The 19,160-nt window shown below is 37.8% G+C and overlaps 1 pseudogene; it reads left to right on the top strand.

Annotated features, from left to right (window-relative positions):
• The first annotated feature begins 8,595 nt into the window (after positions 1 to 8,595).
• On the top strand, positions 8,596 to 8,821 carry LOC114705459 (annotated as a pseudogene).
• The last annotated feature ends 10,339 nt before the right edge of the window (positions 8,822 to 19,160 follow it).

Here is a 19,160-nt window from a genome sequence, read left to right as displayed (position 1 = left end):
GACAAAGAAAAAGAGTGGATTGGGGGAGGAGGGATAGAAGAGATGAGGGTAGGGAATATGATGTGAGGAGGGAGGGGAAACTTCCATTAGGATATAAAATAATTAAATAAATTTTAAAAAAGAGGAAAAAAAAACACAGCAAAAAAATTGAGGCAACGACCATGGACGTTAAGGAGGGGAAATGTATTGAATTGTAGTTTTAGGAATTAATCCTAGTTTTAGCACTCAAAAATAATCAAGTTTTTTAAGCACTGAACATGCTCTAGGTTACTTTCCAGTTTCTGGAATAAAAAGGAAGAAGATATTGTCATTCCCATCCATGAGTTCACACTGCTAGGTTAGTGAGTACTTTGGGGAAAGGAAAAATAGTAAGAAGCAAGAACAAATTGAAGTTACTATGGTAATTCTGGGAGATGATATCAGCACATTTTGGCAACTTCCTTCAGGGCACAATAAAATTAAATGTTATAATGATATCAGAAGTATGGTCATGATGTTATGTCTCCATCAGTCCCCAAAATAAAAATAAACACTTTGCTCTGAGTCAATGGTTCTTCATTTATGAGGGATTTTTTGTTACCTAAAGTTGTTTAAATGAATTGGTTTTGATTTTATCTTATTAGCATGTCATTTTTTTGAGGTTTCATCTAGGAGGTTTGTAGTCTATAGCTACTGTGATGGCTTCTATTGACTGTCACCTTGACAGGATCCAGCTTCATTTAGGAGACAAGCCTGTGGACTTGTCTGTAAGGAATTATCCAGATTATCCAGATTCTGGCATGTCTTTAAGGATTTGCAAAGATTTGGTTAGCCTGTGGCCTTGCCTGTAAGGTATTATCTAGATTAGGTTCACTAAGGTGGGAATTCACACCTGAAATGTTGGACAGATGAAAGGGAATAAGTGAGCTGAGCACAAGCCTTTATCATTCTCTGATTCCTGACTGCGGATACCATGTGAGGAATTGACTCAAACTCATGTCATGCAGCTCATATGTTCTCTCCATGGCCTCACATACATGCACGTCCCAGAGGCACCATCATGCTTCACCTGCCTTGCCATATTTCATGTTTAGAATGTGGGGAGGATTTGAGGTTTAGTCTCTAGGTTGAGAATGACTCTTTATTATTGCTGCATTAGGGGAGGTAATGTTATCCAATCACAATCTGGTTCTTTGACCTTATGAATAAAAGTGGCAAATCTTGTTGACTAAAGCAAAGATAGACCAATTTCAAATTGAAGCATGTTTCTATGTGCATGGTAGCAGACCTTGAGTTTATTGGGTGCACAGCAAGCAATGGGAAATCAAGGTTCTTATATCTATTATGCCTCAGCTTAATCACTTATGGAGAGAATATGAAACAACACAGTAAGACATGAACTAAAACTTATCTGGTTCCTTTTCTGTTCCAAATACACCAAGTATCAAGTTATTTAATTACTGGTTCCTCAAGCACATGGTTTATTGATGGGAAATTAAAGAACTTTTGTGCTTACAGGCTGACACAAGCTCATATAACCTATCTGATTTATATCTTCTGAAATGGATAGGTTTGAGTACCTTATAATTCCTAAAGGAAAGTCTTCCTCCAGTGTGATAATACTTGAAGACAGAAACTATATGCAAAAGTTCAGTTTAGAAGTGCATACAATGTGGGACTCTTAAAAATGAGCTTAGTATTTATAAGGAAAAGAGATAGCAGGGGACCTGTCCACCAAAAGAGGACAAAAAGAGAAAGCCACACTTTACGATCAGGGACCAGAGTTTTCATGAAGGAATTAAATCTACAAACACCTTGAATTTAGAATACATATCCTCCCAAATTGTGAGAAAAGAATTCTATTCCATACACGACTTTGAAGCATCTTTCTATGATAAGCTGCACTTAATGGTATGTATTTCAAGTATTTCCAACTTTCCTTGAGCCTCAGTCCTGTCCTCCATAAAATGTAAATCGTCCTCTCTACTGTACCTTCCTGGCAGTTTTCTTGGGGGTGAAATCGAGTCCTCAACATTAACTTATAAGTTGTAAGTAGACTGCTTGTAAATACTATCTTACATGCTCACTCTTAATTTCTGTTTATGGATTCCATTCTTCTCGGATTTGGTCATCATCTTGATCTGCAGCCATCACATACTCATCAGTGTTCAAAGCAAGAAAGGAGCCTGATCCACAATCACACCATAGATTAAAGAGCTGTGGCAGCACCATAAAGAACACTCTTGCCAAGCATCATTGTATAAATGAATCAGCACCTCCTGGGCAGTAGGAACAAAGCAGAGATTCCACCAGGTTATCCATCAGTAGAGATAGTGGCAGACCTAGAGCACAAACAGTCTTCCACTGATAATGCCACTTGACCCAGGCCAACTCACTCAGCCTCTCTAAGCTTGGTTTGAAAGCAATTAAATGTTATTAATAGAAATTTTTATCTTATATATTTCATATTTTTTCTTAAAGTAAGTTTCCAAGTCTTTTTCTTAAAGAAAGTCCAAAGTCTTCCAAGGCTCTAATAACTCATTGATTTTCTCCAGAGACCCAGAAACAGTTCTATGTTGGGCAGAAAGGGAGTATCAAGTAGTCATCCATATTCTACAGACCCCTCATGATTGTTTCTCTTCATTTGAATTGTCCTAGTGGCTTAGGCTATGATGAACAAAATAGAAAAATCCTTTTCATCATGAAGACATGAAACAAATCAGAGAAATGTTCTGCTCTCTATGTTCAGGTTGAATATACACTATTACACTCTAAGGAGGAACAGAGCACCAGGTAAGGCAGCAGGGAAAAGAGCACAATTGATGTGTGAGATGTTGCTGGGCCAGGTATGACATCAAAACAAGGCAAGCAAAGAACTTTATCAGACCCAGATTCTGACATAGAAGAAATTGGACATTTTGAAGAAAAGAAACTCAATAATTGATTCCTAATTTGGGGGGACAGATAATCACATGCTGTGAAAATTTGTCTGGCGTGTTTTCTGTGTCTTATCTGATGGGTAGGCTTTTTCAGTATTCCATGAAACGCTGCCTGTGAAGGCACATTGAATTGGAGGTTTATTAACTATGGAAGGTGAAGAAAGAAATCGGAGAGGCATGACTATGTTACCCTTTCTGTTTCTAACACTACAGCTGCTCCTGACCTGCTCCACCTGTCTTTACAGGGGTATTATGCAAGGGCAATGCAATTCAAGCCAAACATGTATTTCTAATTGTTAACTGGAATTGCAGATGGAACTTTATGAGAACCATTAAGAACCCCAAGGTTAGCCTTATTCCTTTCCATTACTCTTGTAAAATGTTCAGTACAAGATGGAAGGATTTTTGTTTTCAAACTTAGGGTTTCTAAGCACACCTCAGATGATGAGTGGCCATAGGTAACTAAATAAACATCTTCTTTTGCACAGCATTGCCACCCATTGGCCAAGACAAACAGAAAAGATGGTAGTTCTGGTTCGAATTCTGCTGCAGATGTGCACTTCAAAAAGGAAGCTCCCATTAAAGTTCCTGCATTCCACAGTATCAAGAAATCTGCCCTTTGAGACAGAGCAGATCCAGCTCTGGAGGGAAGGGTAGGTGTGTCAGTCAGTCCTCTCATGATGTCTTAGCTCAGTGTCAGAATGAGAGGACAAGGCAGCCAACATTTGTTTTTTCATAGTTCTGGAAGCTAGAAGACCAGGACCACAGTGCAGTTAGGGTGGCTTTCTATTCTTAGTTTGTAATCAGACTTTCTCTATGTATCCTAAAATAGACTTTCCTCTGTGAGGTGTGTGTGTGTGTGTGTGTGTGTGTGTGTGTGTGTGTGTGTGTGTGTGTGTGTGTGTGTGTGTGTGTGTATGACAAAGACAAAGAAAGAGACAGACAGACACACACACACAGAGAAAGAGACAGAGAGACAAACAGACAGACTACCATTGGTGTTTCCTGCTCTTCTTGTAATAATACAAGCTCCATCAAATTAGCACTTTCACATAATGCATGTAGTTGAAGTTGACTAATTATCCAATGAAAGGCATTTATGTCTAAATAGAAAAAGTCAAGAGTAAAGATTTGAATGTGAATTTTAGGAGGGCACAATCCAACACTTAATAAATTGCTGCAGCACAACATACACACAGAGAGAGCTAGTCATTAAGATTATTAATGTTATTGCATAATTGATTTGTACACAAGAACAAATGAAATTAGTGACATTTACTCAAAGTAAAGAAGAAAGAAAAAACATGTTCTACTGATTCCCAAATGTTCATAATTAGTGTGGGCCTTTGATTTATTTAAAAGTAGATTTTTAAGTTTTAAAGTAAATCAAATGTTTATTTTATTGAGTTTTGAAAATTAATATTTTGCATCATTACAAACTTAAATTCCTATTCTTATGTTTTTCATTTAATTTACATGTATTATTTTCACTATTTAAATACAAAAATATTAACAGACTTCTTTGGTAACCTCTAAAACTCCAGGCCAATTAACTACTTTAGCTTTATTAATTTAATGTATTAATTTTTATTTTTAAGTAACTTTCTCTAATAATATATATTTTCTAGGTCGTTAACCAACTGCTGAAATCTAATAAATATAAATTGTAAGTATGTTACAATTTTTTCACAGGTATAATAAAATCTCCGTAGATTTTTTTCCAACTTGGAATGACAAGCAAAATCAAAATTTTCAGTTCCACATTGCAAACCGCAATCAGTATTGTCTCTTAGATACTGTGTAAAATCAAATTATAGTTTAACATGTCTAATTCTCCTACATTATAGATGATTAAAAGGTCAAATAATCTCAGTTTTTCCAAAAGAATAACAAGTATATAATTCTCCTCATCCACTTCTGAAACTGTCCAACATATGTCAGTTCTCAGCCAAAAGAACCCACTATGTGTCAAGCATCATATGAGTTGGTCTTTCAAAAACATTAATTAAGAAGGAAAGTACTAATGTCCCACTCAAATAACCTGTTTTTTGCAGGAACATAGGGAGAAAAATGAAGGCAGAGGGACGAACACATCTGAGGTATGCAATGTGATATTCACAGATACTATCTGAAAGGAAGGATTGATTATCAGACAGGGGATTTCCAAGGTGATAGGTCAGCTTTTTAAGTACTATATTGAAGAAAGGATCTTCCCAAATGTACATAGTAGGTTGAAGAAGTACCCAGAAAAAGTAGAGAAGTTCACAACAGGGATGTTTGTGTCAGAATCATTCTATGACAAGTGATGACCAAGGACATTGGCCCTGAAAAGGAGTACAGATCACGGGTTAAGAGAACAGCCTGAAGCTCAGTATATCCCACTCAGGAGACAGCAAGGAGAGGATGATGTCAGACAGAAAGAAATGGCAGCTGGCCAGGTCCTGCTGGCCATTTACTTTGAAAGAAAAGGTAACAGTGCAAGGAATTGCACCATAGATACTTCCTGACTTGACATGATGTAATAATGTTGACAATGAAATGCGCTAGGAGAGAAACTGAAAGAACAGTTAGGAGAGAAACTGAAAGAACAGTTAGAGGTAAATGGAAAGCTACATGGAAATGGAAATGATGCCTCTGGTTAAAGAAAAAAATTGTAGACATGGTGAGATGTGCACAGATTCTGGAGACCCAGAAGATGTGCCAGGATACTCTAAATCATTCTTTAGTGATCCTTACTGTGAACCACTGACAGAAAGACATGTAGAAGATATACCAATACAGGAAACAAGTGTTCAGTTTGGGATATGTCAGTTTGGGAAACTGAATGGACTATCATGAGCTGATATCACATTGGTGTTAGATATATGATCCTGGAAATAAAGAAGGTTTATGTCAAGCACATTTGTGAAGGGATACCCACTAAGCACATTGGGGTTACAAATTAACTGACAGTTTCCATGGGGATATTAGAATCTAGCTGCCAGTTGCAGAGGTGGTCTTTCCTCATAGTGTTTAACACGGAGTAATAAAGACAATATCTGTCTCAGGGTTTTTACTACTGTGAAGAGACACCATGACCAAGGCAACTTTTATAACGGAAAAATATTTAATTGAGTGGCTTATATTTTCAGAGGCTTAGTCCTTTTTCATCATGGTGCAACATGGAAGCATGCAGGCAGAAATTGTACTGAAGAAGTAGCTGAGTGTTTTACATCTTGGATGCAGGCAACAGGAAGTGGTCTGCGACACTGGGTGGTATCTTGAGCATATATAAGACATCAAAGCTCCACAGTGACATACTTCCTCCAGCAAGAGCATACATACTCCAACAAGGCCACAGCCTGCAATAGATACACTCCCTATGAGATCATGGGGGCAATTACTTTCAAACAACCACAATATCTATAAGCCTTTCTCCTTTGTATAGTGTCTCAGAATTGAGGTTAGGCGAGACTAGTTATTAAACTAATATTTTTGTTACACTTGGACTTTTTTCTAGGCACACAAAAATAAATGCCTTTACTGTTTATTTTCTAACCCTGCACTGAAATATTTTCTCTGTTTTCCTATCTGATTATTCTCTGTATTGATATTTAAATGGGTTTGGCTGGATCTATTTCATTGTTCTTCCTTGATTCAAGGTCTAACCTCTTAAAGCATCCCATTAAACACTGGCAATACAAACATTTCTTTTTCCTTTTTCCTTTTCTTATTTTACTTTGATTTGGGAGGCAAGCTGTGCCCTTACCATGCTTATTTGAAGATGTGAAGTCTTTGGGAAGCAGCATTGTATGAAGATAAATCTTTTTTTTTTTCCACTTGAGAGTGTTAAGTTACCGAGAAATCCTTTTGGCTTCTCAAAAAGTTAAAAATATTTAAGTTGAAAAAAAACTACAAACAAACAGGGTGCTCAAAGAGGAGCTTTTCCTGCTTAAATATGATGCTCTGAGGGCTATTTGGAGATACTTTCAGGAGGTACATGCACGCTGTAGTGGAGATGGTAGGCAACTGGTCGCAATACATGCATCCACAGTCACAGCTTTGTTACTCACTACCTTTACTTAATTTATACTTCCATAAACAGAGAAGAAGGTTTTTCTTAAAATGCCTTCCTCAGCACCCAAATACTTCACAGGGTTTTCTCTGAATATGTAATCAACGCTTGATAATCACCGTAAGGCACTTAGCTATTATAGGATAGAAGAGGTTTGGGAATCTAGGAGTCAAATCTGAGCAGACGGCTTTGGAGATGGTTCAGTAGGTTAAGTATATTGTGTGCAAGCATGAGAATCTGAGTTCATTCCCAAGCACCCAAGTGAAAAACCCCTGACAAAGTTGTATGAGCCTGAAACTGCAGCACTGGCCAGGCAGAGACAGGAAGAGTCCTGGGTCTTGCTGGTCAATCAAAAAGCTCCAGGATCAGTGAGAGGTTGTCTCAAAATAAGTGAAGAATGATTGAAGACAACTCCTGACATCAAACTCTGGGCTATATAGGCACATATTCATGCACAGACACATATGTATATCTATCTACCTACCTACCTATCTATCTATCTGTCTGTCTGTCTGTCTATCTATACATACATACTCACATAAAAGGAATCTGAACAGATCTGAATAAAATTAAACATATAAGGAAAAAGCAAATGACCATCACCTTATTCTTACCAGTATATCAAGAACAGAAAGGATTCCAGGCACTGGCAAGCATGTAGAGAAACGAAAACACTGTTATCTTCCTGGAAGGGATATAAATTATGATATTATGGAAAACTATGGACATTCCTCAAAAAAAATTTTAACTAAAAATATTATGCCATCCAACTAGCCCAAAGGAAATGACAGTAGCATGGTCATCAAATGGAAGAATCCTCATGCTTAGCTCAGAGCTGTTCACAACAGGAAAAAAATGGGAATAACTGATATGTTGGTCAAATGATGAATAGAAAAGGGAAATATGGTATAAACATACAATGGTACTTTTATTCATAGTTAAAAGAGTATATTCCTGCTATTGACAACAGCATAGATGGAACTTCATGTTAAGGACCTAAGTCACAGGATGCCATTTACAGTATGGAAAAATAAATAATAATACAAGTTGGAAGTAGGAGAATGGAAGAAGAGGAGGACGCACAGAAAACTGATCAGTGAGCTAATTTGCAGAGAGGTGAGAGTAAGCGATTTTTGTTTGTTATCACACAGTAGGCTTACTCTAGATAGCACTTACGTATCACATCTTAAAATGCTAGAGGAAGGGGTTTTGAATATTCTCACTATAAAGGGTACATATTTAATGCATCTAACCTTTAATATCTCACAATGTATACAGGATTCTAAATATAACACAACACCCTGTCAAATGCATTTTTTACTATTTTAATAAAATAAATTTAGAAAAGTGTCATGACTATGAGTTCACCATATAATAATAATAATAATATATAATAATAATAATAATAACCATCTTGAGTTCCTCGAAGTGATTCAAATTAATTAAAAAGCCTGCAGTGGCATTGAGTGTCACATAAGGAAGTGGAAATGACTTTGAATTTCTCATGTCTTGAATGTTACCATCCATTAAAAATGGCCTTGCCACAAGTTTTAGTTACCACTTGGGAAATTTTACCCTGAGGGTCCAATATGAGCAAAAGTTTGCCTTGAGAGAGGATATGACATGGAACTCAGCTCTGCCTACCTCCTCCTGAAGCTGGTGGGATCTGGAGGCAGAGTATGTAGAGGTGGAGGACTTAACAGTCCTGGTGGTGTTGGCTAAGTTCTAGGACAAGCCACTGCTCCAGAGACACTAGCTAGTTAATGAGTGCTTAGCTGAAGAGCTCCCACACATTTATGCCTTTGAGCAGAGAACTTTAATCCTAGAACAGTGGACCCGAGAAGGGTGAAAATGAGGGCCAGAACATCTATTAAATTGTAAATCAGAAAAAAAAATAGAAAGTGGATATAATTTTATATTAAAAAGTAAGCTTTAAATCCATTTTACTAGAGTAGAAACACCCACCAGGCAGGTTTGAAGTTGTGTCCAAAATCACATGGCACAGGTAGTGTCAGAGCCTGGATTCAAAGTAAATGAAATAAAATCTCTTCCAGGATGCATTTGAGTTAAACATATTTTTGAGTCAAGAATCAGATTCCTTTTGGATTTTTTTCCTTAAACTTCATTCTAGTTATACTGTGATTCTGCAAACGAAGCTGAAGGCTGTATTCACTATTCTATGTACACACCCCTCAGACTCTCTAACTACCTTTCTTCACTGTCCATGGTCACGTGGATGTTTGGTCTCTCAAGGACCATACACATAAGCCTCTTTTGAACTTGACTATTTTTGCCTCATCTTCAGTGTTCTCTAATTAACTAGACTGCTTTCTTTCCATTTTTTTTTTGTTGTTAAGCCCTAATTTTAAAAAGCATTCTGTGTGCAACTTACTGCATTTCCCTGTTACACCAAGCTACCTTCTTACTGGCTGACTTTATCATATTTTCTCTAATTTCCTTTTCAAGCGAAGAGCTTAAAGCCTTTATTTCTCTTAATGACACTCTGTGCAGCTTTACGGCGAGAGCTACTGTTTCATTTGCATTCTCATTCTTTTATTCTTAGTTTAAACTTTTCTAATCTAGAAATAAGTATTCAAATGTAAGAAAAATCAAAACACCATGCAGTACACAAAGTACTTACTTTATAATTTCTCTACCATGTTTCTTTCCTCTCCTGTTAATGTTGCGTTCACCACACAGGTATTTACTACCTATACATCTACCACTTCTCATATATGTTGTTTTGTTTTAGAAATCCTTGCCCTAAAATATGAATATGTTGTATGCAACCTGACCACCTTATGGAATAGATATCATGAATATAATCAGGAATTTAATCACCTCCCATGAAGGATCAGTTAGACTGCTAAACTTATCACTCCTGTGGGCTTTCTTCCAAGGTCTCAGTATACTAGAGATCTGTACACAGAGCTATAGTTAAAAATCTCTTGAGCTACTTTAGAATTTTCTTTCTACCAAATCTTAAAAACAAAGACAAAGAATGCTGTTACTACCATAACTTAAAAACAAACAAAGATAGTGATATTGGTGTTATTTAAGTATCTGAATCAGATTTTTTTTTTTTTACTTACTTAATCACTTTTGCAGCTTACATTAGAGGTGCATGTCTACAATTCTATCATGGAAGATACAGAAGTTGGGCGATCCACGAATTCAAGGAAAAACATGGCCTAAGTAGTGACACATTGTGGTGATATTTTATTTGTGTCTTAATAAATAAAGCTTGCCTGGAGATCAAGGGGAAAAGGCCAGCCATTTTAAGTAAACAAAGAAGTCAGGCAGCACATGCCTTTAATCTCTTAGCAGGTAGGATCTCTGTGTGTTCAAGACCACACTAGGGAACAGAGCCAAGTGTGGTGACACATGCCTTTAATCCCAGTACCAAACACAGATACCTGGAGGTCTGTACAGACAGACAGACAGTGACAGAGCTGTGTAGGAAGATGAAGTGAAGTAGCTAGGCTAAGAGTCAATGAGAAGGCAGAAAAGCAAGGCATATAAGCCTGGGTAGACAGGAAGTTGCACTCCTTGGAAGCTTTGGAGTTGGTGAGGCAAGGTTAGCTTGTGGTTTTTTGTATTTCCCTAATCTCTCTAAGGCTTTAACCCAAATTTCTGGCTCTGTGCTTTTTGTTTAATAATACAATTTAGAAATTTGTCTACAACGCATTCTCTCAGAAGTCCCAGGTGAATGTAGCTCAGGTTTACAGTATTTACCTAACTTTATTGAAGTACTTGGTTCAGTTTCTTGCTCTGCAAGAGCAATGCAAAACAAAAATTGTAGGCACTTCAGAAATACATCAATTATTTCCTGATATTAGCACAAAAACATTACACAAACTATAATCTGAGGAATCAATTGTGAATCATTTAAATACAATGCCTAGTCCATGTCTCAAATTTTATTTCCATTTATTAAACTTCAGATGAGATCACATTCTATACAGTATCTTATAGGGGACTTAATATTTATTTTAGATGTCATCCCGAGTGCAATAACAAACTGACAATAGACTGAGTAGCTTGAACAAGAACCATTTTATTCTCACATATTCAGAAACTTAGAATTAAAGATAAAGACTTTAGCAGGTTTGATGTTATAGGAAGGTCCACTTCCTGGTTTATAGTTGACACATCTTGATTACTGGACATGGCATAGGCATAAAGGACATTTAGGGGCCCTCTTTTACAAGGACAGAAACCCATTGCTAAGGAGTCCACCCTCATGACCAAATCATATACCAATTAATTAGGATTTCATATATGATTTCTTTTTGTTTCATTTGTTTGCTTGGTTTTTGTCAACTTGGCATAAGCTGGAGTCATCTGGGAAGAGGGCATTCAAATAACAGAATTTGCTCAACCAAAATGCCCCATAGGGAAGACTATGGGACATTGTATTGATTAATGATTGGTGTGGGAGGGTTCAGTCCACTATAAAAAGTGCCACCCCAAGGTAGATGGTCCTGGATTGCATATTTTTAAAAAGCAGGCTGAGTGAGCCTTAGGGAAGAAGCATCCAAATAACAATCCTCCATGGTCTCTGCTTATAATCCTGCCTCCAGGCTCCTACATTGCTTGAATTCTTGCCTTGGTTTCACTTGATGACAGAGTGTGATAGGTACATGTAAGTCAAATAAACCCTGTCTTCCACAAGTAGCTTTTGGCCATGGACCTGAATCACAGCAGTAGAAAACAAATTAGGGACTGTCTGTATGTAGCAATATTCTCACCCAAATTGTGTAGATTGAGAGTGTCAGCTCCTCCTGCTGCATGATCATTGCACAGAACTGTCTTCATTCAAGCAACTCCCGTTGTGCTTATACCAAGAATCCCAAGGTAAGAGTTTAAGGGCTAACTGTAATATCAGCTCTAAAGATGCTGACGCAGAATTGCCGTGAATCATAAGCCAGCCAATCTATATAATATGATCTTTTGACAGATAGGTGTGAGCCACCTGCCTTGAGTTATGGGAGCCAAAGCCAGTTCCTCTGCAAGAGCAGCCAATTCTCTTGACCCCTGAGGTATCACTCCATCTCTCACCAGGGCTTTCTTACTCTATCTATAATCTTGGTTACCCTAAATTTTATGTCAGATTCCTGCTCAAATTTGTAGGGACGTATGTTCACCATTTAAGCAGCATTCATCTAAAATATTTGCCTCATCATTCCCCCCCTCTTAAGGATGAGAAGATCAATGTAAGAACTAGAACATTGTCAAGATGTATAGGGACATTAGTGAACAGTCTGTCTGTCAACTACTAGCTTTACAGAGTTCTGTTCTACCACCCTCATACTAGGATGTGTTCAGCTGTTGACCTAAACCTGAAGGAAAACTCTGCCATTGTCCTTAACCAAACCCACCTTGGCATTCTAAACCATGTTTTCTTCTATACCAACCTTGAGTTCCAGGGAACAGGAGACTTGGAGGTGATTTTTCCCCTAAGGTAATATGCAAGTACACACTACCTGAATATGAGTACTTATCAGCCTTCTTGCACATTTGGTCATATCCTATATAATTCTGTAGCCACTGTCAGTATTGTAAAGACAAATCTTACATAGTCTGCCCTCTTGTACTCTATATAGCTAAATTAAATAAATTTATTTTCTACCTTCTCCCGAATTTATTTCTTTGTATTGGGAACCTTTGGTGTCAGGGATTTAGCTAAGACTTTGACAACAAAATGTGTGTGTGTGTGTGTGTGTGTGTGTGTGTGTGTGTGTGTGTGTGTGTGTGCGTGCGCACGCGCGCGCGTACACTTGCACATATGTGAGTGAGTGTGCATACACATTCACATCAGGTGATTCATAACCATCTGTATTTCCAGTTCCAATGGATCTGTCACCTTTATCAGGCACAGGCCACTGTGGTACACAGACACACATGTTGAAAAATCATTTCTGTACATAGAACTAAAATAACAAAGTTTTAATAACTTAAAAAGAAAGCAGAAGTGCCACAATTTGTCCTGCTTTTAGGACTTCCTGGAGGCCTTCAAGATGAGACAAAGGCTCCACTCTCAGCAAGAGCAGTCTTTAAATCCTCAGTTCTGCTTTATTTAGATTTTTCTTTTATATATGATGGATATGTGCATATATCTGTACCATAAGCTGTAGCATATATCACTTGAATGAAGATTCTTTCCTTCTATCACAGTTGACGTGGGTATACTCTTTAAGATACCATATTTCACACTGCTAATCCTAATAGTCTTCTTGGAGAAAAAGTTACCTTTTAAGTAAGTATACACAAATTTTAAACAATATATTTCATTATTTAATGTTGACAGTGGTTTCTCCAGTTACTATGAGAAAGTCCATGCCAATGCCAATTTTTCATTTAAGCCATAGGTCATGCCCTAAAGTCAATGATGAAATAAAAGTTATTCACATGGGAACTTCTTGGGCTTGACCTTCATCAAGTAGAGCAAAAAAATATAACATTTTTATCCATTTTGTGGTATTTTTTTTTTAACATCAGGGTTGTCTTTCCATACTGTTCTGGTTTCCATATATTGATAAACTTGAACTTGCTTTGGTCAGAAAAAGGCAGGTTTAAATAAATTATAAAATTACATTCAAAATAACTTTAAGTACATCATTATTTACATATTCATCTTTTCAGTATTTCTTTCCAATGACTGTAGAGATCTTTCTTTTCTGTCCTTTTTTGTATTTCTTATACCAAAACACTTTGTTCCACATAAAACATTTGCTACCAAGTAATGTGGGGATTTATCAAGGTAACTCCACATAGTAAAAAAGAGGTTTATTTTGGGGTAACTTACAGGCAATAAAGGGGTTGGTTACAGGATCCAGGAGAGGTGAGGTACAGTCCAGCAGGGTTCTCTGGAGAACTCTGACTCGGTCTATCTTCCAGCATCCAGGATCACCAGGAACCAAGAGGGTCTTAAGGGCTCCTGTCTTGGCCCGGCCCCAGTAGCGCATCATAGGTAGGCATGGCCGTTACCAGAAGCCTCACTAGGGGTAGTAATTCCAGGCCAAACGTGGAACAGCTACCCACTACAGTAGAGTCCTTTCTTTTCTGTCCTTTGTTGTATTTCTTGTGCAGAAAACAATCACATGCATGTTGCTACCAATCATGATTTGAGTGAATACTGATCTGCTCTCAGAAAGAAACAGGGTACCTGAAACATTATTGAGAGCTGGACTGATCAACTGATTTTTTTTCCCTGAGGCCCTGATATTTGGAGAAGGAATACTGATCCTTCCCAAAATGAGGAACACACATGGTAGGGCCAGTAACAGCCTGTAACCACAGCTTTAGGAGTTTTTTTCCCTAAGTATCTGATGTATTGAGAAAGAACACAGTCCCTTGTATAAAAACCAGGAATATACTTGGCAGAGCCAGTAATGGTCTGGGACTGCGGCCTTAAAGGAGCTGCAGCTTCAAGTCCTGAGAACACAGTTCTTCCCACTGTACAGGGCTATGGTTATCAGTTCACTGGCAGCTATGTGACCTGCCTGTAGTGTTTTTGAGACACACTATGTCTCCCTGTGCAATATTGTTGATTAGCTTCTTGATGACTTTGTCCCGTTGTATGATGGTTGCTGCTGACTTTGCCGCATTTCTCCCATGGAAATAGTATATGAGGTGCTGTACTTCTTAATAATCTTGCATGACATAAGATATAGCTTGAGTAAGAGCTTTAACCCCAAACTTTCTTTTCTTATCCTATTTTATATCCTTTTTATCTTCTGATCTACTATTCCTCTCTCTCAGGATGCTCTCACTGAAAAATGTCACTTTTTGTATTGTTCCTCATATTACTGTCACTGTGTAGTCATCAGATGTTTATGTACAATAAGAGACTTGATCCTTACCACTACCCAATAGAGAATGATATCTAGAACTAAGAAAACAGCCATTTATCTGTTTATCTATAAGTCCTCCAAATGCTATTGGCAGAATATGCCCAGGATACCAAATTTATCTTCCTGATTAGTTAGGGATTTTCAGGTTGCTTTTCAAAATTTTGGCAAATAAGGTAATCCTAATGCAGTCTGTATCAGTTTTCTGTCAAAGAAACTGCAACAAGAAATAGGAAAATTATTCAGCCAGGGCCAGGAGGCCAGGGCACACATTGGCACTGATGTTTTATGAAGACACATACTGGAAAGCTAGACTTGTTCCTCAGTGCTGCACACTGTTGGCATCAGTTCCCATAGGCAGTCATTGGAAAAACCAGATCTGATACCTACTCTATGAAGACTGGGTCTAGGAAGGCTGATAATCTTTCTTTCAAGAACCACTTGAAGAGGACTATAGAGATGGCTCAGCAGCGTAAAGTATATGCTATTCCATGGGTACTTGCATACATGTGCACATGCACACACACACATAAATAAAAAGAAATTACTTCTAAAAGAACCAGTTGAGGTACCTGGTAGGTGTAGATATGGAGAGGGCAGAAACCTGAAACCCTATGCCAAGAACAGCAGTCTGACCCCTGTTCTCTAAATCAGTTCACTCTAGCAAGTATGTCAGTTCCTCCGACTATTACAAATCAAAGCTTTAGAGACCCAAAGAAGAGACTCAGCATACTAGATGGTGATGTTTGCAGAATCCTGGCACACAGACAAGACACAATTCATTTCAGGAATCATAATTTCTCCTCCATCTAAAGCGATATAAAAGGCTGATGGAAGATGCTCTTGGCAGTGTGTTAATGGATGCTAATTAAAGTCCTGCTTTGGACCAAAGGAAACAGCTGAAGAAAGCAGAACACAATAGAGCCTCACAGATGGCTCCTGGAACAAGCAAGGTGGGCTCGGTGATTAAGACACAACACTGTGGAACTTGAGCAGCTGAAGCAGTTCTGTTTGCCTCGTGTAGACACAGTATGAAGGTAATTATTCATATGTAAATCGTGTGAATATTTTCTCCACTTTTTTTTTTTAAAGAAAAATGTCCTTATTCACTCTAAATGCAAGCTGTAACAAGCAAATTCAACTAAATATCATCCTGTTGATTTTGTGGTTCCTTACTCCTCCTTTCTCCCCTCTTTCTGTTTGTAATGGCACTCCCCTTTTAGATGTGGCTTGACAAATAAAAAGCACACAACATCTGGAACTTCTTAAAATCAATTTCTTTTCTCCTTTATTTTTCAGTTCTATGACTAAAAATGGACTTTCCAATTTGCATCAGGCCTTCCCTTTATAAAATAAATAAATAAATGCCATCTGGTCTGACAGCTCAGTTGCCGATTATCAGCCTGAGGCAATCCAAAGCAGCCAGTTAGTCAACGCAGAAAATATGGTTTCAAGAAGAAATGCGAACAGAGTCTTCGCTGTAGTGTGGCTTGGCATCCTGCCAAATCACAGCCCTGTGCAAACATGGTCTTATGTCCTAGGGACTTGGAAGAAAGCCTTGCTTGCAATCTGGGTTTTGGAATATTAGCACCTTGACTTTTTCTAATGAAGATGTTGTCAGAATTCAACTGTTTCATAGTTAATGAAACATGTCAATGGTTCAGAAAACCAGATCAGTGCTCTGATGGAACTGTGGGGTCTGTGAGGAAATTAATTTTCCATGCGTTCATTTTCCTGGGATCACAGTGGCTGTGGCGCATCACCAGCAAGAGAGAGCAGCCACGACCTGAGGTACTCCAGCTGAGCTACAACCACTTAAGTCAACACAGGTTAGTAACTGATATTCAGTGTCACCAGGCAATAGTCATATGACTCATATTGCATGAAAATTGATTCAGATACTTGTTATAGCCATGGCAGGTTCATAACCTAAAAGATTTGGAAAAATCTTAATCTTTCAAGAAATTTCCCAGTGTTGTCTTTTGTCATATTTCTTAATTTAAGCATATAAGACTACACATGAAAACTAACTGCACTGGCATGGTGTGGAGATTCAAAATCAGAACCCTATTCTTGCACAGAAAGTACTCTTACCCACTTATCCACCACCCTAACCATATCCTTGATCCTAAATATTTGCAATATACCTCCCATCTTCTGTAAAACAGTTCCAGTGGTTGATGTCATAGAGGCATAAAAACTAGTTTTTAACAACCCTAGTATAGAGAATTTTTGGATAACAAACTATTGAGAATGATGGTCATCTTCAGTGACTCCTGTAGCTGAAGTACAATGCTTAAATATTGGTACGTTATCAAGACAAAAGAGAGACATTGAGATCTGGAGGCAGGGCATCACAGAAAGGGAAGATTAGAAAGAAGATATTTGTTCTTTAACAATTTTAATCTCTCTCTCTCTCTCTCTCTCTCTCTCTCTCTCTCTCTCTCTCTGTGTGTGTGTGTGTGTGTGTGTGTGTGTGTGTGTGTGTGTGTGTGTGTGTGTGGACATATACCAGCCATTGCATGTGTAGGTGCAGCTGCCTTTTGCCTCCCACCTTGCTGAGTCAGGGTCTCTCCATTATTTCTGCTGCTGCACTGCATACTCTCGGTTATCCAACCCACAAATTTCTGGAGATTCCTATCTATGCCTTACATCTCTCTTTATGAACTGGAATAGCAGATGCCCACTGCTGCAAATATTATTCAGGGCCCTGACTAACAGTGAGGCTGCTTCTGCCCAGCTCAGTGACTCTGTCACTTACAGAATGAAGAATTGACTTGCTATCAATAACGTATTATTGTGATGTTTGTGGCTCCTAGGCATGTTGGTTTTTGTGCTTTTTTTCTCAAATATTATTTAAATTTATATCTTATGACTATTTGTCATAAAGACAAATTTATCCCAGGCTTCATATATTATGATATACTTACTGCCCTCATTTATATAAGTATTTAAAAAAAATGTTTTCATCCTCAAAAAAAGAAGATATTTGTGATGGATTTTAATAAAAAGGTAAAAATAATCATGACTTGTTATAGGAAATGAAGAGTGGGGAGCAATAATTTTTAATTTGTCATTTTATTTTTTTAATGTATATTGTGTTTTGCCTGCATGTAGGTATGTGAAACATATATGTATTTGAAGTCCATAGATGACAGAGGAAGATATCAGATATCCTGGAACTGTAGATATAATTGTGGATTGCCATGTTGGTGCTGGAAATCAAAAACCAGGTTCCTCTGAAAAAAAAAAATTCAGTGCTCTCAATTGCTGGGCCGTCTTTCCAGCCTGGAGCAAGCATTTTTAAAGAAGAAGATGAATAGTTTATAGGTAGAGTTATATCTACATGCTATTTTCAGTGACTCTTAAGTCACCTCATGTGGTGATATATTGTGCACCCCAATAAAACTTATCTGGGGATCAGAAGACAGAGCCAGCCACTAGATTAGACATAGAGGCCAGACAGTGATGGTATATACCCTTAATCCTATCACTCAGAAGACAGAGATCCCTAGATCTCTGTGAGTTCAAGGACATACTGGAACAGAACCAGGCATGGTAGCACACACTTTTAATCCCAACACTTGGGATCTCATGCCTTTGCTTGTGAATTACACATGCCTTTAATGCAAGGAAGGAAGATGGCAGGGCAGAAAAAGATATATAAGGTATGAGGAAACATGAACTCACTCTCTTTAGACTGAGGATTTCGTAGAGGTAAGAACTTGACTGGCTTTCTCAGCTTCTCTGATCTTTCAGCTTTCATCCCAATGTCTGGCTCCAGGTTTTGTTTTGTTTTTGTTTGTTTGTTTCTTTGTTTTTTGTTTTAATAAGATTGTTTATAAAATCATGTTATATCCTCACCTGCCTAGAATGATCCACATGAAATGGGGAGTGGTAGGGAATGTTGCTTGATGATTGTTTGACATGATACCCACTAAATCTTCCAAATTATGATAGCTTCCAATATTAAGGGAGGGAGTTGGAATTTTTCTTCGTGACACTATAGGGAATCATTGAAGGATTTTCAACAGAGCTGATGCAGTATTGGATATGATTTTTAAATTATTTGTTTGACGAATGTGTGGAAAGAGAATTGGAGTGATACAGGCATGAGTCAGAGACCCAATGGAGAGGATATTTTAGTAACTCAAGTGATAAGTTTTTCAATAGAGAAACATTACATTAATAATACCCAATAGAGATCATCTCTATGTGGCCAAAACATTAATCAGACTTGTGCTAGATATCAAACTTTGGGATTGCATAACTTGGTGACTGTAGTTATTGTTGTGAGATAGACAATGAGAGGTAGATTTATATTATACAAGTTTT

Source organism: Peromyscus leucopus, chromosome 20 (genome assembly GCF_004664715.2).
Source record: "Peromyscus leucopus breed LL Stock chromosome 20, UCI_PerLeu_2.1, whole genome shotgun sequence".
Taxonomy (NCBI): Eukaryota; Metazoa; Chordata; class Mammalia; order Rodentia; family Cricetidae; genus Peromyscus; species Peromyscus leucopus.
Note: the sequence above shows the minus strand (reverse complement) of the source record. Positions and strands in the feature narration are given on the sequence as shown.